General features: G+C 34.4%; 1 protein-coding gene across 1 annotated transcript in view; it reads left to right on the forward strand.

Moving 5' to 3' along the window:
* The window catches only part of LOC120426057 (uncharacterized), a 94,011-nt gene that overhangs the window by 22,048 nt on the left and 51,458 nt on the right, over positions 1 to 20,505 (forward strand). The window lies entirely within an intron of this gene.

A 20,505-nucleotide genomic window follows, 5' to 3' on the forward strand; every position in this document is an offset into this window, starting at 1 on the left:
TCAGTATTGATTCAAAAATTCATAACTAGATCAAAGATTTTTTGCACAATGTGGACATTTCTGAAAAGTTAGCATTTGATGTCCCCTAAAACACATCAGAAAATAAAAAAAAATAAAAATAGCGTTTTTTGCAAATCAAGTTTTTATGCCAAATTTGTATGGAAAATTATATGGACAAACTAATGATGCAACATGGCTTCTATGGGCATACCAAAGGCACCAAAAAAGTTTCAGCCGGATTAAAAAAAATCGAATGACCTAAACCTCAGAGAATTGCTCATAAATGACATAAAAGTGTAGGAAAATAAATATTTTCATAAACTCGTTGATATTTTGCGTTTTCATTTCTTGAAGCATTACTGTAGGGCTAGTGATTTTTTACGGCGAAAAAAATGAAATTACGCGGCATGCCAACTTCAAAAAATTGGAATTCCACGGCAATTTCGCGGTACTCAAAAATCTGCCTAAAATTAACGCAAAAATGTGTTTTTTACTATAGGAATTTACTATTCAACCATCTCAATTTTACTATTATTTAAAACGAAGTACATCCTTCAATATAAATAAAAAATAATCACAGCTTTTCGATGCCATTTGTTTACCATTTCGTCGCTTGGGTGCTATATTGTGACGCGTCTGCTGTAAAAAGATAGGACGTGTCACAAGATAGCACAAAAGTGACGATTTGTTATTGATAAGTCAAGAAAATTAGAAAATGTTGCAACGTGCTTAAAACAATTTCTTAAAACATAAACAACTATATTTTTGTACAAAATTTCCTTTTTACAGAGATTCAAAAATAAATAGCAAAACTGCTCTGCAGTTTTTTTCTTTGCAGTTTTGAAAATCGTCCGTTCACATTTTGTGTGAAATGTTAAATCATGCTTTGAACGTCAAATTGTATTATCCAAGTCATGTTACAACCAAAGCTTATTTCGCTGGAACTTTTCGTAAAACATAGTAATAAACAATATTTTCGAAAATGAGTTTCAAAATGCCTGTCCTAATTCTTGTGTTCACCTTAAATAAAAAAAACTCGAGGTTTAAATACACTTAGGGACAATTAGTGAATTAATTAATAAGAATTTCGCGAAATTTCACGGTATTTACGAAATTTCACGGTCAACGGCAAATTTCACGGATTACGCGGCTTCCGCGAAAAATCACCCTATTTATGGGTCATTCCACCTCAACCGTGCAGGTAACAATTTTCGTTTGTATTATGTTTATATATTTCTTGAAGAAAAGCACACCCGAAACTGTTTATTCGAAAAGCTGTTTATTTTTTATTTTTTTCTGACTTAGTTAATCGGACTGCTGTTTTTGTGCTGGTTAGTGAGTTAATGAATTTAAAGGTTGCAAATTTGTGTACAATTTGTTATTGTCAGTGTCACCAAGTTATACCTCATTTTGCAATGGATGATATCTCTGACACTTTTGATTAAATTTTCAATGTTAAATTATCAAACTGCTGTGAAATTTTCTGCTTTTTTCGATTAACATATTGTTTTCTGGGCTCAAAGGCTAAAACAGAAAATGAAGAAAATTTTCTCAGTTTTTCGAAAATATTTTTTTTGCAAGGGTACTTGTCCTTTATAAAATATTTTTTTATTGAAAAAATAAGGCTGGTACAAATTTTATTTAATGTTTTTGTCACCCGGGCCCGGGATTCGAAAGTTTCTTGCAAATCAAAAAGAGGTCGAAGCAACATTTTCCGATTTTGCGTAAGTTGGCAGAGACTGCTTTTAAAATTCATTCTAAGCTTGATTATGTTATCTCTTTCGAAAATAATCGGATACACCTAAACTGAAATTAATGTTGAAATGTATTTTGATGGATGTATACCATAGAAAGATTTAACCAGTAAGGAAAATGACCTCTATCAGCGTGTCGAGAAAATAAATAGGCAAACTTTGCTTCCACCTCTTCTAACTCGGAACTGTTCTGATCGATTCTCGATTTCACGTGTAATCAAACAGCAATATATGGCAGGAAAACTTTATCAGTTACTAATATTCCACCCCCATTAATGAAGAAGAAGCAAATCAAACTAATATTGCTCCACATCAATCATTCCAGCCTCGATCCGTAGTAAAGTTGTGTATATTTTTTCAAATCATTCACACCTCACAAACTTAACCACTTGAGCTCCAGGACCTTGATGGCATCGGGAAAGTTGTCAGCAGAAAATGATACACTTGAGTCCTGAACCAACACACACAGCCACAGCCACAAGAGCAATTTTTCTTCTTTTCCAGAAAACCAGAAGTGCCCCGGTATAGGAAAAGTATATCCAAGAACAACTTTCTCCCCTTTGGTCCTACCTCAAAGCATCCCACTTCTGGGGGAGCAAGTTGTAACTTTTAACGAGCGCCATGAGCAATTCTGGTCTTGCCAGTACTTTTTCACACACACACACACACACAAGCAGTACCTACAAATACACCACACGAGGGATTTGCAAAAGGTGCTAGGACAATCTGGTAAAGTTTTGGCCAGGGAAAAAAGAAAAGTTTCTGCTCACCAACAACAACAGCTAACAAGCTGGTTCTGTGTGTGTGGAGAAAAACTACTTCTCTGGGGATGCAACAGCTTAAGAAAGGACCGACCCGAAGACACAGGACATCTCCCCCCTATCGTGGGTGACTCAAATTATGCTAGTTGGTGAGGCGTGATGATGTGTTGCTGAAAAAGTTTCAAGTTTTTTTTTTCCCAGGTACGCTCGGGAACGTCTAGTTTACAAAAAAAAGCTTATAATAGTTACCAAGAAGAAAGTAAGAATCATTAGTTTTGAGTACTCTTGAAATTATAAAACTTACCATAGCCACCAGTTTTAATCACAAATTTTCATGTTTCACTTTTCAGAACAAAAAATTGCCAAAACAATAGTATCAATTCAAGTGATGGATTTCACAATTCGACATTTTTGAAGTTGATGTAAGTAAACGCTTGAATTTCGTTTAGGTTTGGTAGATTTGAGCTCCTTGAACAAGCTCCAAGCAACAGATTTAAATTTTAGTGAATTCCCTTCCCAATAAATAAAATTATAAACCATGCGCACCCCTCGATTTTTAAAACCTCAAATTGCACATCAGAGCTATTACAATAACTATTAAATTGACCAATTACGCCCTAATTTCCCAGCCAATAAATAAAATGGTAAATTTGGGAATAAATGCTATGCAATCATCGTGTGGGAGCATGGTTGTTCAAGATAGTTTTATATCCTCTCAGAAATTTTTATTTAATTTAATGGCAAAAAATTCAATAAAAATTAAGTCTGCAGACCTGGAAAAACTTTTAAAAAAAAAATCTTCTTTTTTCTTTTTTCTTCAGATAAATTGTTTAGATTTTTGAAACCATTTGGGCGTCATCCATAAAATACGTACGCTCTTTGGGGGGAGGGGGGGTTACCGTAGGTGTGACAAGATGTGACGTAGGTGGGAGGGGGGGTTTGCGAGACTGTGGCGTCACGCTAGGTATTTTTTTGATTGCATGTTATTAATTCAAAATGTACCATTTAAATTAAATCATTTTTTCTAAAATTGTGTGCTTTCTATTATTTAGAAGTATCACATTATAATTGATTATATAGTCGCATTTTTTTATTCAACTGGAACGTCAATATTTTGCAAATTCTTGCTCTATAAAAATAAATGCTTTGAAAGCAGGGTGTTCATAAGAAAACTGCTAGAAATGGTTTGAACTTATTAGATACAAAGCTGTGAAAAACAGTTTTCAAGATTTTTTAATACTTGAATTTTATACCAGGACTTCGTAACGGGCATACATGAACAGTATTTATAAAAACAACAATTTCTCTACCTGATTTATTAAAGTGCATAACTGTATAACTGCAAGTTTGAATTTGCTATATTTTTTTTTAAATCATTAAGGCCGTTGCAAATATTTTGTGAAGTTTATGTCCCTCACCTCTGACCAAAGTCGTGGCAAGGGGCAAACAAGTAAAAAAAAACTTAAAAATTTAATTTACGAGCCAGGGTTTCAACATTTAAAGAAAAAAAAGTGTTTCAAAATGCATTTTACACTTGTCCAATTGTTTTGCAATCATAAGTTTTCAAAATATCTAAGTATTGACGAAAATTTTAATTTTTGCGATAAAAACAGTTTTTGCGGTGCTGTGCATTAAAATTTCATAAAAATTCAAAATATTTTTAATCAAGCCCAAGCATGCTTAATATGATAATCAATGCAGAAATAGTAGTTTATGCAACAAGTTGCAAAAAGGAGTTTTTTTCAGCACGAGTCGTACATTTATTCAACGAGGTTCACCGAGTTGGATAAATACGACGAGTGCTGAAAATATCAAGTTTTGCAACGAGTTCCATACAACCTTTTTTGCAATTCCGAAAAACACCCATTGAGTGAAATTTTAAGTAAAATTTTCACGTATTTTGTCAATAAATCGTTTAAATAAAATAAATGTTGAAAAGTGTTACTTTTCGAAACAAGTGCTGAAAAGTTCAACTTTTCAGCACCCATTTCAGTGCTGAAAAGTAGAACTTTTCAGAATTTATTTTGAAAAGTGTTGTTATTCGATTCTGTTATTTTGGCACAATTGATTCAACTTCTATTTTCATTAAAATTTTGTTGTTTTTTGAAAAAATATTTTTTTGTCCCCGGATTTTTCGAACTAATTTTGAGGGGGGGGGGGGGGGGCACATAGACTTTGAAAAATATTTGCAACGAACTAACATTATAAAAATAATTAATCAATAAAACGTTATTTGTCTAGACATATCTGTGGCTAAAAATTTACCCTTTTTGGACCGCTTAAAGCATATAAAAAAATAAGACCTGTTTTGGAAATTTAACTTTTTGTGAAACAATTTCATTTTGGATTTTGAATTTTTTTTCTGAATGTTTAACATCAAAACCAAAATTTTTTTTCGTGAAATCGCGTTAACTCATAATGTTTACAAGCAATAATATTGTTACACTCTAAAAAGTTACAAAAAACACGAAATTTTAAAATGAAAATTTTTGTTCTAAATGATAAAAATTACCCTTCTGGGTTATTGCAGATTTGAAAAGAACATTCAATTTCCCAAAAAATTCAACGTGCCAATTTTTTTATAGTTGAGTAACGAATTTTTTTTTTAATTATTCAAACAATTTTTGTATTTTTTGATGAAAAATACGTTTTCCCGAATTTTAATTACGCCTTTTGACACAAAAATCATTTCAGGCTACAAATTATAGAAAAAAACATATCTTTTTTCGAATGTTCCAAAAATGGGGTCGTTCCATTCCTCAAAAGTTACCCCTTAGTTGACTCCTGAAAAGTTGAACTTTGAATCACTTGTATTGAAAAGTAATGCAATATAAAAATAATAATCGACTACACACATGGACATTTGACTCAAAAATTACATTTAAAGAATGTTGAGGTTGGTCTTATTTTTTGAATTTTAATTTTTGTATTTTTAAATCCGGCTGATACCTTTATGGTGCTTTCAGTATGCCCAAAGTAGCCATTTTGCATCATTAATTTGTCCATATAATTTTCCATACACATTTGGCAGCTGTCCATACCAAAATGGTGTATGAAATTCAATAATTTGTTGATAATTTGTATCTTTTGAAGGAATTTTTTCATCGATTCGGCAAAGTTGTACTACACTATACTGAAAAAAATGATACATGGTAAAAATTGGTGATTTTTGATTAAATTAGGTTGTGCAAAAAATCTTTGACCGAATTTTGAATTTTTGAATCAATACTGATTTTTTCAAAAAAAAATAAACGTTGGTCGCAAAATTTTTCAACTTCATTTTTCGATGTAATATCGAATTTGCAACCAACAAATTTTGATAAAGTGCACCGTTTTCAAGTTATAACCATTTTTCGGTAACTTTTTTAATTCGTTTTTTAGAAAAATTGAAAAATTGACTGAGAAAATTCTCAATATTTTGCTTTTTTGGACTTAATTGATGCGACTCTTAGTTGCAGAGATATTGCCATGCAAAGGTTTAAAAACAGGAAAATTTATGTTTTCTAAGCCTCACCCAAACAACCCACAATTTTCTAACGTCGATATCTCTGCAACTAATGGTCTCACTTTTCGATTTCGATTATTTGAAAAATTCAGTATTGATTCAAAAATTCATAACTCGGTCAAAGATTTTTTGCCCGTTCTGGAAATTTCTGAAAAGTTGGCATTTGATGTCCCCTAAAACATATCAGAAAATAAAAAAAAATAAAAATGGTGTTTTTTGCAAATCAAGTTTTAGTAACAAAAAGTGCAATTAAAAATCACAATTTTTTACCGTGTATCATTTTTTTCCAGTGTAGCACTTATCCAAACCTACAACTTTGTCGAAGACACCAAATCGATCAAAAATTCCTTCAAAAGATACAGATTTTTGAATTTTCATATATCATTTTTGTATGGGCAGCTGTCAAATTTGGAAAATTATTTGGACACACTAATAATGCAAAATGGTTTCTTTATGCATACCGAAGGGAACCAAAATAGTTTCAACGGGATTAAAAAACACAAAGATTTAAATTTAAAAAAAGATCAATTTCGAAGGGAATTGCTCAGTTGTTTTTGGAATTTCATTATTTATTTTATTTATGGTCTTTCAGATAGTTTTTATGAATCAATGCAACTTAATTTCCATTTTCCCTTTCCGCTTTACCCAACGTTACAATCCTCATTTCTTTTTTAAATTCAAAGGAAAAATTGCTCGATAATCCAGCTCCAACGAATAGAACTTTATGAAAGGATCCTATCGGTAAAGCACACTCCTTCTGCGTTTCTCCCCTGCAACGATTATCTCAACTTGAAGTTTTGCTCAGAAGCAAAAAAAAATCCAATTCGTTTGATGTTGACTATTATAAAAAATATATAATTCTGCTGAGCTTTGCAGCGGCAGCAACGTTGACCTTATTACGGCGGTAATCCGATCGTTATGATCGTTTTTTATCTGCAAAAAAGCCACTCCAGACGTCTGCAGAAATGGTTTTGTTACCTTGCTCGAGCGACGACAACAACGAAAGCAAAAACTGCACTTTTAATAAGGTTGACCAACCCCCGAGAAAGAAATTACTTTTCGTTCCTCGTCTTTTGAATCGATTTGCCGATTTGGGTGAGCGCTTCTTTTGCTGCCGGGCGATAAAGTTGGCAACATTGATCCGTTTCCGGTCAACATGTTTTGCAATCGTTAGAAAAGTTTTCCTTGTTCCTTGCCCCGTCCGTTGCATTTTCGCTGAAGAAGTAAAACTCCGTTCTGCGCTCAACTGTCCTTCTATTGTTCGCGGGCAGTGTTGCTTTGGCCAGTTGGGTAGCAACTCTGGGAAAAACTGAGGGGAGAAATAAAATCGAAAAGAAAAAAGTTTTTCTCGTTCTGCACTATCGAGAACCAACATGGGACCAGTCAAATGCGACAATTATCTTCCGTTTCTTTTCCGAGCTTTTCTTGCTGCTACATTGTCTCGATGGTGTGTGTGGTTCTCCCGCACTTTTTTGTTTTCCCCTTTTTGGAGTCGAAATTCTACTTACTAAACATTTTCCATAAACTTTCTCTTAGCAAGTAGTAGTAATATTGCGCTGGCGAATAAAAACGCCTCTAGGGAAACTAGGACGACGTGTTAGCCATGCAAAACATAAGTTTTATTTTTTAGCAAATTCCCATGCGTGCCATTATGGTGAACACGGAATATCACCGTGTTTGTGGGTGAGAGAAAAAGAGGAAAGGGGATGCATATTAGCATGAACATTTCCGAGAAGAAGAAAGTGTCAAGAACTCGAGATTCATACACAAATGCAAAAATAAATCACAAAATCTGGAAATCTATTGAACAGGGTGGTGAATCACCATCCAACCTCGGCTCAACATTTATTTTTTTGTTAAAACATCTCATCACATTAAAATGAGGTTTGATGTTAAAAAAAAATATTTTTTTTAAATTCATAACAAACACTGCGTATGTCTCCAACTCGGTAAACTCAAAATTTGCAATATTTACGGGGACCTTGATTCTAAAACTTCAAATATTACGGACAATACTTTTTTAGAATGGCCACCAGAAAGATTTTGTTTACTTTATTTTCAATAATCTTCATTTCTGTTTGCCTTCCTCACCTTACTGAGGAAAGGCTATAAAATTACTCGAAAAATGAACTTCTTAATTCTACGTCCTAGACCCACCTTCACGTATACATATCGACTCAGAATCATGTTCTGAGCTTCTGTTAATCAAAAAAATGGTCCCCGTAAGTAAATATTGAAAATTTTGAGTTTACCGAGTTGAAAAAAAAAAAAAAAAAAAAAAAAAAAAAAAAAAAAAAAAAAAAAGTTGTCATTTTATGTCCTCTAAAACATATCAAAAAATAAAAAAAATTAAAAATAGTGTTTTTTTGCAAATCAAGTTTCAGTGATAAAAAGTTAAATAAAAAAATCACCAATTTTTTTTTACCGTGTATCATTTTTTTCCAGTGTAGTCCGTATTCATACCTACAACTTTACCGAAGACACCAAATCGATCAAAAAATTCCTTCAAAAGATACAGATTTTTGAATTATCATACATCATATTTGTATGGACAGCTGCCAAATTTGTATGGAAAATTATATGGACAAACTAATGATGCAAAATGGCTTCTTTGGGCATACCAAAGGCACCAAAAAAGTTTCAGTCGGATTAAAAAATACAAAAAAAATCGAATGACCGAAATCCTAGAGAACTGCTCTGGAGCCAGTTACACTCGATAATGACATTTGAGAAGGGCGTAAGTGTTTGAAATATTTTTGTATTTCGTAATTTAAATAATGCTGTATCTAGAAGCCGTTGCATCGCATCAAAAAGTGGTCAAAGACAAACTTGTAGGAAATTTGACGGGCTTTCCGAAAAAAATACACTGAAAGAAAAAAACACTTCACTTTAATAAGATTTTCTGATTTTTATGTTTAAAAGTCAAATTTGAAGGTGAACCCACGATTTTTTTTCGTTCAAAATTTTTGTGAAAATAGTCTTAGATATTACAAAAAGACTCACGAAAAAATCAGGATGGAGCAACTCACCATAAAAAATACAAAAATCATTTACTGAAACTGTTTTTTTTTAAGTTCTCTAAACATCAAAATTTTCAAAAACCGAACACGAGAGTCGATTCTCCAGACAATTTTACATAAAAGTCTCCATATTGACCATTGTCCTAAGTCCAATCCTTGTGAAGCTACAGCGGTTTTAAAAATAAAAATGTTGAAAAAATTGGTTTTTTTATGTGTTTTGGCAATTTCTATATGACAGGCTTGATTTTTCAGTCTCGAAAATATATTTACCGGAAAGCTCGTCCAATTTCCCATAAGTTTGTCTTTGACCACATTTCAATTGGATGTATGGGCTTACAGATATAAGCTAATTACATTGCTCATAACTGAAAACATAATATTTTTTCAGTGTAGTATGGTAACCTGGAGAGTAAATTAGCTAATATCTGTAAGCCCATACATCCAATTGAAATGTGGTCAAAGACAAACTTATGGGAAATTTGACGAGCTTTCCGGTAAATATATTTCGAGACTGAAAAATCAAGTCTGTCATATAGAAATTGCCAAAAACCATCAAAAATCCAATTTTTTCAACATTTTTATTTTTAAAACCGCTGTAACTTCACAAGGATTGGACTTAGGACAATGGTCAATATGGAAACTTTTATGTAAAATTGTCTGGAAAATCGACTCTCGTGTTCGGTTTTTGAAAATTTTGATGTTTAGAGCTCTTTTGAAAAAAACCAGTTTCAGTAAATGATTTTTGTATTTTTTTAGGTGAGTTGCTCCATCCTGCATTTTTCGTGAGTCTTTTTGTTACATCTTAGGCTACTTTCACAAAATTTTTGAACGAAATAAAATCGGGGGCTCACCTTCAAATTTGACTTTTAAACTTAAAAATCAAAAAATCTCATAAAAGTGGAGTGTTTTTTTCTTTCAGTGTATTTTTTTCGGAAAGCCCGTCAAATTTCCTACAAGTTTGTTTTCGACCACTTTTTGATACGATGCAACGACTTCGAAATACAGCTATATTTAAATTACGAAATTCAAAAATATTTAAAACACTTACGCCCTTCTCAAATGTCATTATCGAGTGGAACTGGCTCCATATACATAAAAATGGCTTATATAAGCGTAGGATAACATGTCTACAAATTTTCATTGAAATCGGAGAGAGTCGAGAAAAAAGTACCTAAAAAATTCCTGTTTTGGGCTGGAATTGCTCATATGAAATATAATCGAAAAACTTAATGATATTCATTACACTAAAAACAACCATGAAATAAAAAAATCAGCGCGTTCAGTATGGTATGTCCACGCATCCCTCATCCCCTGTAGATTCTGTGAAATGTGATACGTTCACAGAATCACACAACAAACAACGCAGTAGAACGGGAAAATTATGAAAACATTAATACAAAAAACTACTTTTATCGCTAAACCTGTGACAACTTAAAAATTTAGCGAGAACCAAATTCTCAAAGTTGCGCCTTTTAATTACGAAAATTTTAGTCCTCAAAAAGTATAGGTTAGCATTAAAATTCTAAAGTTATTGCAGGGTTTGTGAAAAAAGTAGAATTTGTCTAGTTTTCGTCATTTGCTTATTTTTGCGCTCGGCGCGTCAGAAAACCCAGTCTTTATTTTCAAAAAAAAAATCATATCTAATACACTCTTCCCATTTAGAGTACTAAAATTTTCCCAAGAAATCCAATAAAAATATTTCCAGACATAAGCTTTTTGGTCCAGACACCGCCAAAACGGAATTTTAAAGTTTTATACGACTTTTTAAAATGTTAGGCTAGATTTTCGAAATTCCATACATTTATTTCTTTAAAGCCAAAATGAAATCAAATTCAAGACAGTTAAAATCGAGTAAAATGTCGCGGAGTTATGATTTATTATTTGAAAGTGTGGTTTTTGTGAAAATTGATGACAATTTACATTTTTTGACCACCCTAACCCGGCTTAGGGGGGTAAAAATATGGGTCTGATTATTTTGGCCAGGGAACCTCCCCTCCAATTTTGAGTCCGTTCCAAGCATTTTTGTTGGCGGCCGCTCTGTCTTCGTGTAGAATAGAGTCGTAAAACCCTATGACAATTTTTATGTACAACGGTAAAAACACGATTGAAAACCATTTCTGATCACTTTTTTTTTCATCTTAATGCAAAATATAAATGGCAATTCTATGCCAAATAGGAAATCGGTTGTACCGGACCCTCTCCGATTTCAGTTAAACTTTGTAGACATGTTATACTACGCTTATATAAGCCATTTTTGTGTATATGGAGCCAGTTTCACTCGATAATGACATTTGAGAAGGGCGTAAGTGTTTGAAATATTTTTGTATTTCGTAATTTAAATATTTCACATCGTATCGCATTGTATCAAAAAGTGGCCAAAGGCAAACTTGTAGGAAATTAGACGGGCTTTTTGAAAAAAATACACTGAAAGAAAAAACATGACACTTCTATGATATTTCTTCGTTCAATTTTTTTGTGAAAATAGCCTGAGATGTTACAAAAAGACTCACGAAAAATTCAGGATAGAGCAACTCACCTAAAAAATACAAAAATCATTTACTGAAACTGTTTTTTTGAAAAGTGTTCTGAACACCGAAATTTTCAAAAACCGAATACGGGAATCGATTCTCCAGACAATTTTACATAAATGTCTCCATATTGACCACTGTCCTAAGTCCATACCTTGTTAAGTTACAGCGGTTTTAAAAATAAAAATGTTGAAATAATAGGTTTTTCGATGGTTTTTGACAATTTCTATATGACAAACTTGATTTTCAGTCTCGTAAACATTTTTACCGGAAAGCTCGTCCAGTTTCCCATAAGTTTGTCTTCGACAGCATTTCAATTGGATGTAAGGGCTCACAGATATAAGCTAAATTACATTGTTAATAACTGAAAATAGAATATTTTTTTCAGTGTGGTAGAAACCTGAATAGTAAATTAGCTTACGTAAATATCAAAACGAGTCAAATCAAAAAGCTGTCACAGGCAAACTTATGGTAAATTGGACGAGCTTTCCGGTAAAAATAATTACGAGACTGAAAAACCAAGTCTGTCATATAGAAATTGCCACAAACCACAATAAAAAACAATTTTTTCCACATTTTTATTTTTAAAACCGCTGTATCTTCCCAAGGATTGGACATAGGACAATAGTCAATATGGAGACTTTTTTGTAAAATTGTCTGGGAAATCGATTCCCACTACCGGTTTTTGAAAATTTTAACGTTTAGATTAAAAAAAACAGTTTTTGTAAATGATTTTTGTATTTTTTTAGGAGAGACATACCATCCTGCATTTTTCGTCAGTCTTTTTGTAACCTCTGAGGCTATTTCCTCAAAAATTTTGAAAAATCGTGACATCACCATTAAATTTAAGTTTTAGGATTAAAAATCAAAAAAGCTCATAAACTGTACTTTTGTTTCAGTGTATTTTCTTTCAGAAAGCCCGTCCAATTTCCTACAAGTTTGTCTTTGACCACTTTTTGATACGACGCAACGGCTTCGAGATACAGTAATTGCAAAATATAAAAATATTTAAATACCTTACGCTCTTCCCAAATGTTATTTTCGAGTACTATTGGCTCCATATACACAAAAATGGCTTATATAGGCCTAGGATAACATGTCTACAAAGTTTCATTGAAATCGGAGAGGGTCAGGTACAAAAGTACCAGAAAAAATCCTGATTTGAGCTGGAATTGCTCTATACTTTGTATGAACATTTTTTAAAGTAAGTTTTTATCGATTGTTAAGTACTTTTATGCATTAACATCCCAATAAAATAGGTTTTTGCAGCAATTTATATTTTTTTCCACTTATACAAAGTTTTTTAAAAGCTTTCAACAAAAACAACGAAATAATAAAACATACTTTATAATTGGTGCAAATCATTGGTGATCTAGGAAAAAATATATGTTGATAAAATGAGCCTTAAAAAGAATACTAAGCCTTATTTTGTACTTTTCAAATATTATAAGAAAACAAAGGTTTTGAAAAAACTTCATTCAATCTTATGCCTCGTGGCGTTTACGTCGTTTTGGTGGTTATGTGGTAGTAGAATCAACTAATTGCATTGCTAACAACAATTCCTCATACTGGAAATAATCAAAATAGTAAAAAATACGGTATTACGAACGGTTGTTCCTCTTGCCCCATATGGTCGACTTGTGCCACTTCGTTCTATTTAACTTTAAAATATTATGTAAATCCTGAAAACTAGGCCTTGTCTGGAATATTTTCGTTTTTTGCTTGGTTTCGTAAAAATACCATTAAATTTTGTTTGATGGTCCTGTGTTGACTGTAAATTTTTAAAAATCACTTGGCTTGGATATTTGATATATATAATCAAGTGTGCAATTTTTCTATACATTTTCAAAAGTTAAGTTAAACTCGCAATTTTCAAATTAAAAACAGTTCGAATTTTGTCCATTGCTCCTACTCGAGTTTTCCGTAAAGTACATTTCTCCTTTAAGAATCTCATCCCAAAACTTCCACCCACGCTGTTCCCACGCAGATTCCAAGCTGTCGCATTAAAAGCCTTGCCGGATTTGCATGCCCAACAACCATGCCCGCCCTACCAAGATAAGCCCAACCAGGCACAGACAGACATCTCCAAGGGGCTCGACCAGCCTCAATAGAAATTTGCTTACTCCGTATTCACCACACCGTGGATGTGAAGGAGAGGGGTCGAAATTAAACATTCCACACCCTGACAAACAACAACCACGGGGGGATTGTGTGTACCTCACGTATGTGCTACCTCACCTCTCCAACCCGCAATAGATTTTTCCTTGGAATGTCACGATTCTGGAAGGGGACGAATTAGGTGAAGGCTGGAATTTTATTTTCGTGTATCCCGTAAATTGATGCAAATATGCGTGCGTGTGCCTTGAGGAACTCTTAAAATGGTATTTTCAATTATCGAGAAAGACTTACATGTAAGTACGTCCTAATTGGATTCACGTAAGCAATTAGAAGGGGAGTCAGGATTATATTTTTTTTAAATAAATTACTCAGCGATACTAAAAGAATAACACAAAAACACAAATATACTCACCACAAGAGCGTGTCAAGTATCATTTTCCAACTTCTTGAAAATCACAGCAGCTCCCCCAAGTCAAAGTTTGAGATTTATAGTTGAACGATGCCAATAAAACTTTTTAAGATTCAATCTAATGCAAAAGTTACGCACGTAAATGGAAATACGAGACCAAGTCCCAGAGCCCATCCACCCCCTCCCAACTCTGGACCCCACATCCCAGGGTAAAAACGTTCGATGAACATATCTTGTTGCACTTATCTTCCACACGTAGCTGCACTTCGTCATGGTGGGAGTTTTTGCTAAAAGGAAAATTTACCTCCCTCGAAGACGTTCGTTCGCAAATGCAAACAAACTGGAACGAGAGATATATTTTCCTGAAAGGGCCTCGGGATAAACACTAGACTTGCATTAATTACTTGCGAAGGATGCCGGAGAGAGAGAGAGACTTGGGTGTTTGAGTACGTGTGGGGTGTGTCTCCATCTTGGTCTCAAGGATCGGATGGCACGTTCCTTCTGGGTTTATGGTGTCTGTTCAAACGACGAATCAATCAAACTAGTTCAAACAGATTTTTGTAAAACATAAACTAAATCTGTTCAATTTAGTTACTTCAAATAAGCCTAAAATTTTCAACATTTTACTTACTTTTAGTAAGGGGTCAATCACCCTGTTACTCTGGCCCCAACTTCACACCACCCTTTTGTCAGAGGTGTACCTCTACCTTGTACCATTGCACATCTACGAAGAAAACTCGCGGTTTATTGCGCGCGCGTTAAAACGTGAGTAGCTTAGTTTATGGTACCGTCAGTGGGGGTGACATTGGGTCTGGGGGGTGAGATTGGGTCAAAGTGATTTTTTACGGATTTTACCATTTCTCAGGTTCTTCTCAATGAAAATGAATTCTGTTGAAAGGGTTTTGTAGGAGTCATCTTAAGATGACTTCGCTGAGTAAAACTCGTTCCTAGAACAAATCCTGTTATTTTGGCAGCTGTCTAAAGTTGGGGTACGTTTTTGGCCAAAAATGACCTCTCGAAAAATCATTTTTCTAATATTTTTGTTAGAATTGCTCGAAAACTACCCAAATGTTTGAAAATCTCCACTTCAAACATTGTAGCATGTCAATACGATTCCCTCGAACAAGAAACACTGTTAGATGACTTGTTTTTACCATATCGTTGTATTTGAGCATCATTTTAGTTTCATTTGACCCATTGTCACCCCCTCTAAGGGGTGAGATTGGGTCAATTTTCAAACTATTGGCATTTAAGGTAGTGTTCATCAAAATCCACCATATTTTGGGAAAATGTTAGTAAACTATCTAAGAACAAATCTACGATGAAAGATTTCCGATGTTATTTAAATTGTTTTTGTTATTAAGAAAATACTAGAGGTGTATCGTTTTTTGACCCATAGTCACCCCCACTGACGGTACGTAATTAAATTAGCAACACCTCCCCATTCTGCTCCCGTGGCAGGGAGGAAGTCGTCACACGTAATAATTAAACGTAACACACCTTCTCCTACAGCGGGAAAGCCCTTCAGGTGGTGGTGGTTCAGAGTGTCACATATCGTGGAAAAGGAAAAAGTTTTTTCGGAGCAATTAGCCTACCGGAAGGCGAATGGAGAGAAAAAAATTAATGTGAGAAGATAATGCCAGAAGTTTTGCACCACAAAACCGCAACTCGGTGGGCACGCACAGCATAATTATGTGGTTTTCCAAGGTGTTGCTCTCATGCGGAGGTGAGCTCAGGGTGGAGGAGGAAACATAAAGAAAATGCCATTGTTTTTCTCACATTAAAGCAGAACAGTGAGGGAAGCTGAAAATTAGGTGTTTGTCATCTGGCCATATTATATGTTGTTTTGTTATTTAAAATTTACCTCTTTGAAATTCAAATCATTAACAATAAAAAAAATATGTTTAGATCAGTACTAATCAATACTAACTGTTACACAGAGGGGAAATTCTGAAATAAAATTTGACACTGAAGAAAAAATTATAGATACATACAAATAAAGCTTACTTAGAAAAGATTATTCAAGAGTTCATGACTAATGAAAACTAATTTGATAAATTCCTCTCGATCTTCGACAACAAACCCAAAATCACCAGCGTTCTAAATGTATAAAATTTTAACAAGGATGAGGCGTAAATTCATGCGACGACATTTTTTTATTTGAAGTTTTACTTGGTTTTACTTTTATAGAAACACAAAGCAAATTTTTAAATCTTCTATTTGACTCATTAGAGGTACTAAAACTCTGTGGATTTCAGAATCCTAGCTTTTATAAGTAAATAAAGTTTGAAGCATTTTACTACAAATCAGTTTGCAAAGCAAATTTCAGACATAAATTCACAAAAAATATTAACTAATCCTTTAAGAGATCTGTAGAATTTTTAGGATTTGGAATGTATCATCTTAAAACCCGTAAGGCTTTCCAGTCAGAAATTTACCAAGACATTCAAAGTATGTTTACATGGCAGCGGGGGGTTTGTTTGCGTCAGATTTGCTATCTCTTTCTAGCATTGTTTTTGTCAGGCAACTTCCAGCTGGTTTTTTTTGACTGACCGCCCGGTATGTCGGCCAACATATTTCGCAGGGCTGTGACAGCTCGAGCTCGATCATTATTTGCATCAGGACACTGTGACGAGAAGTTCGTCATTTTTGGGTTAAACTATATTTTTTCACTTGGCCCAGAAAGCCTTAAACCGTGGCATCAAACTTTCGGTAGCTTTATCTTGAAAACGGAGCCCATTATCTAAAATCTGTAAAGTCCTTTTCGGTTGCAAATAAAATTTTACATAAAAAATAGGCAAATTTTTTTATTGTATTAAATATCGATTATTTTCAAAAATCACTATTTAAAAAAAATTTAACTCGGCGGCAAATTTTTCTACAATACTTCTCTATGGCTCAAAAGTTGCGGGATTTTTTCCCCTAAAACATATTTTGGGAAATTGATTTTTTTGTGAAAAAAGTTAATTAAAAAATCAGTTATTTTTGTTTTACGTGTACCTATTTTTTATCAATAATCCTTAACAATACCTACAACTTTGCCGATCAGAAAATTCACTCAAAAGTTACACATAGAAAAAAAGTAGAAATCTAGCTGCGTATAAAATAAATTTTGCATTATTTTATGAAATTCTATGTAGGGGAAGGTGGGGCAAGACGACCATATGGGGCAAGAGGAACAATCGCTCGTACGGCCGTAATTTTTACAATTTTTGGTATTTCCAGTATTAGGAATTGTTGCTAGCAATGCAATTGGCTGATTCTACTACCACATAACCGCCAAAACGACGTAAACGCCAAGGGGCATACGATTTAATGAAGTTTTTTTCAAAACCTTTGTTTTCTTATAATATTTGGATGGTACAAAATAAGGCTTAGGGTTCGTTTTAAGGCTCATTTTATCAAAATGCTATTTTTCCTAGATCAGTAGTGTCCCTACCAATGACTTGCACCTATTATAAAGTATGATTTAACGTTTAGTTATTTTTGTTGAGAGCATTTAAAAAATCTTGTTCAGGTGGGGCAAGTGTACCATATGGATTTTTAGTATGGAAAAAATACGAATTGCTGCAAGAACATATTTTATTGGGAAAAAAATACATAAAAGTACTTAAAAATTGATAAACAATTGTTAAAAAAAATTGTCCATGCAAAATATAATGATATTATGAAAATTTCCTTTTTTTCATCTAAGTAATATTTTTTTTCGTAAAAACGATCAAATTTTTAGTAAAATATTATTATTTAATCTAAAAATGAAAGAAACGTTTCAAATACATTCTAATCTGATGTATCTAAGTGATAACAGTTCAATTGTTGTTTAATGCATTGTTCCTCTTGCCCCAACGGGTTGTTCGTCTTGCCCCACTAGTTGAGAAGATCGAACGGAAAATCAAAATGTTTAAAATCATTTTTTTACATTAAAAAACTGGATTTTTTTAAAACTTGCTCATCAAAGTCTTAGTCAAGACCTGGAATAAGATGATTATAAAAAAATCCTACAGATTTTTTAACGTTTTTCATGGGTTATAACGAGCATTTCCTTAGCTTGTTATACTTGCCCCACTTTCCCCTAATATTACACCCTGAAATATGTAGCCCACCAGTATGAGAAACCTACTTGACCGAAATGTCAAGCTCATATATGCGTTTATTCTTTCCATTCTTCATCGGTCTGATGGCCGAGCGGGCTTATGCGCCAGTCCCTACTGTTGGTGCTGGGTTTAGATCCCGTTGGTTGCAGTTTTTTTTGAGTTTACAAAAAAAATTCATGCAATTTGTAATACTTTTTTGACGAAGGTGATGTGCATGCGATTTTACTATCGGATTTTCTGCTGTGCAGCTGTTTGAATATTTACGTACCATTGTTGTAAAAAGTTTGAGCCAAATAAAAAAATAAAAAAAAATAAAAATGGTTGAAATCGGCCGATTTTGTAAAGAATTGCTCAGCTACTGAGTTCCCAGATGCCATGAAATTTCCGGGAAAATTCTCAGGCTTGGAAAATTACCGGGAAATCTGCCCGGGAAATCCCGGGATGGACGCGCTACCAGAAGGTTTGGTGACATTTATGGAACCATGCAAGCATAAAATTTTGCACTTTGACAAAATCGGCAAAAAAAGGTGCAGTGGTAATGCAACAGGCATAACCAAAATGACGAAGAACGAATAAAGAAACATTTAGCTGAATTCTTGATTTTTTAACTTTATGTGAGGAAGGCTAGGTAGTATTTAGAGAAGGCATCACCTTGAGGCGCTTGCTTTTTTATAGGAAAGCGGGAAGGCCAGTTCCTGAAACGCCACCTGGTGGCACTTTCAAGAGGAGCTAAGCTCCTCTCGTTTCGGTGGTAGACCACCGACTGAAGCCAGCCTTTAAATTTCCAATCGTTTTGTAGGGAAGCGGAAAGGCTAGTTCCTGGAACGCCACCTGGTGGCGCTTGCGAGAGGAGCAGAGCTCCTCTCACTTCGGTGGTAGACCACCGACTGAAGCCAGCCTTCAAATTCCCCGTGGTTTTGTAGGGAAGCGGGAAGGCTGGCGCTCGCGAGAAGAGCTGAGCTTCTCTCGCTTCGGTGGTAGACCACCGACTAAACTAACGCTGTGGAGGGAGTGGCGTTTATATTTATATCAAAACCGTCGGCCGCGCTGCTTCTGTGATTTTCCCCTCTGCTTGGGGAAGGCGTTTCATTTTTCGGTTTCATTTCGCTTCGCGAAATTTTGGATTGCTACCCTGTATTGAGCCCTAAGACGAAGTTCTTCGTCAAAAAATATATAAGTACAGATTTTAACAATGTACATGTACCATGTAAATTGAAATCCTATCAATGTCACCCCGCATCAGCGGCATCAAAAAATCAAGCAAAATAGAACAGACTCTTTGTTTATACTTTGGCTTTGGTCCATTTACATGATTTTGCTTGAAATGTTTAATTTGTAATAAACACAGTTAAATGTTGGTTTAACAAAGTTCGTTCATTTTTATTCAAATGTGAACAAATTTAATGTGGGGCAACTAAAATTGCTAAACAATCATTCAAAGTCAATTTTGTTCGGAAACATGAAAAATTTATCGCAACCAAAAACTTTTATTTCATTGATAGAAAAATTTCTACATTAACAAGAAACTTGTTTTACTGAAAATGCCTTTGCAAATTTGAAGATATTTATAAATTCTGATTCAATAAAAATTGAAGCTAGTCACAAGTGCGTCCATCCCGGGATTTCCTAGGACAGAATTACTGGAAATTTTCTAAAACCGGCAATTGCCGAATCTCTGGAATTTGTATATTTTATCCCGGTTTTCCCGATGATTCAAGATCAGCAAGATTTACGCATTTTATTTCTAAAATGTAAAGCTTGGAAAAAAGATTAAAATAAATAGTCTTTATACCTTCCAATCAACTGTTAGCGCTCTTCAAATCAGCCAAAACTGCTCCAAAATTAAAAATGCAAACCCACCCCTGAAACAACTTGAAAAACTCTGCCCGAGACGTCGGCCCGTTTGTTGATGCTGGTCGGCAAGACAGACCGAGGCTGGTTGTGTAAATACCGAGAAAGAATGCTAACAAGATTTTGGGTGGAGGCAAGTTTGCAACAGCCCACGACGACCAGCCAGCAGAACATCATAAACAACTCTGACACCGGGCACTGAGTCTGTTCTGACGGCAAAAAGCTGAAAAGTTCAGCAGGAAAACTTTTCCCGAAAAAGTCCGGTGCCAGGCTCGGACGCCCCGAGAAGAACGTCTGGCGAAGATTGATTCACCGTGAGGCAACAAATTTGTACTGCTTCATTTATTATGGAGAGACTTGCTGCTGCTTTGAAGTCGGCACGGCAAAAATTAGCCAGCCCACCCAACGTAAACAACCTGGAAAAGCTGAAGTGACGCGAACCGAAAAGCTCCCACTCCGTCCCCA

Source organism: Culex pipiens, chromosome 2 (genome assembly GCF_016801865.2).
Source record: "Culex pipiens pallens isolate TS chromosome 2, TS_CPP_V2, whole genome shotgun sequence".
NCBI classification, from domain to species: domain Eukaryota; kingdom Metazoa; phylum Arthropoda; class Insecta; order Diptera; family Culicidae; genus Culex; species Culex pipiens.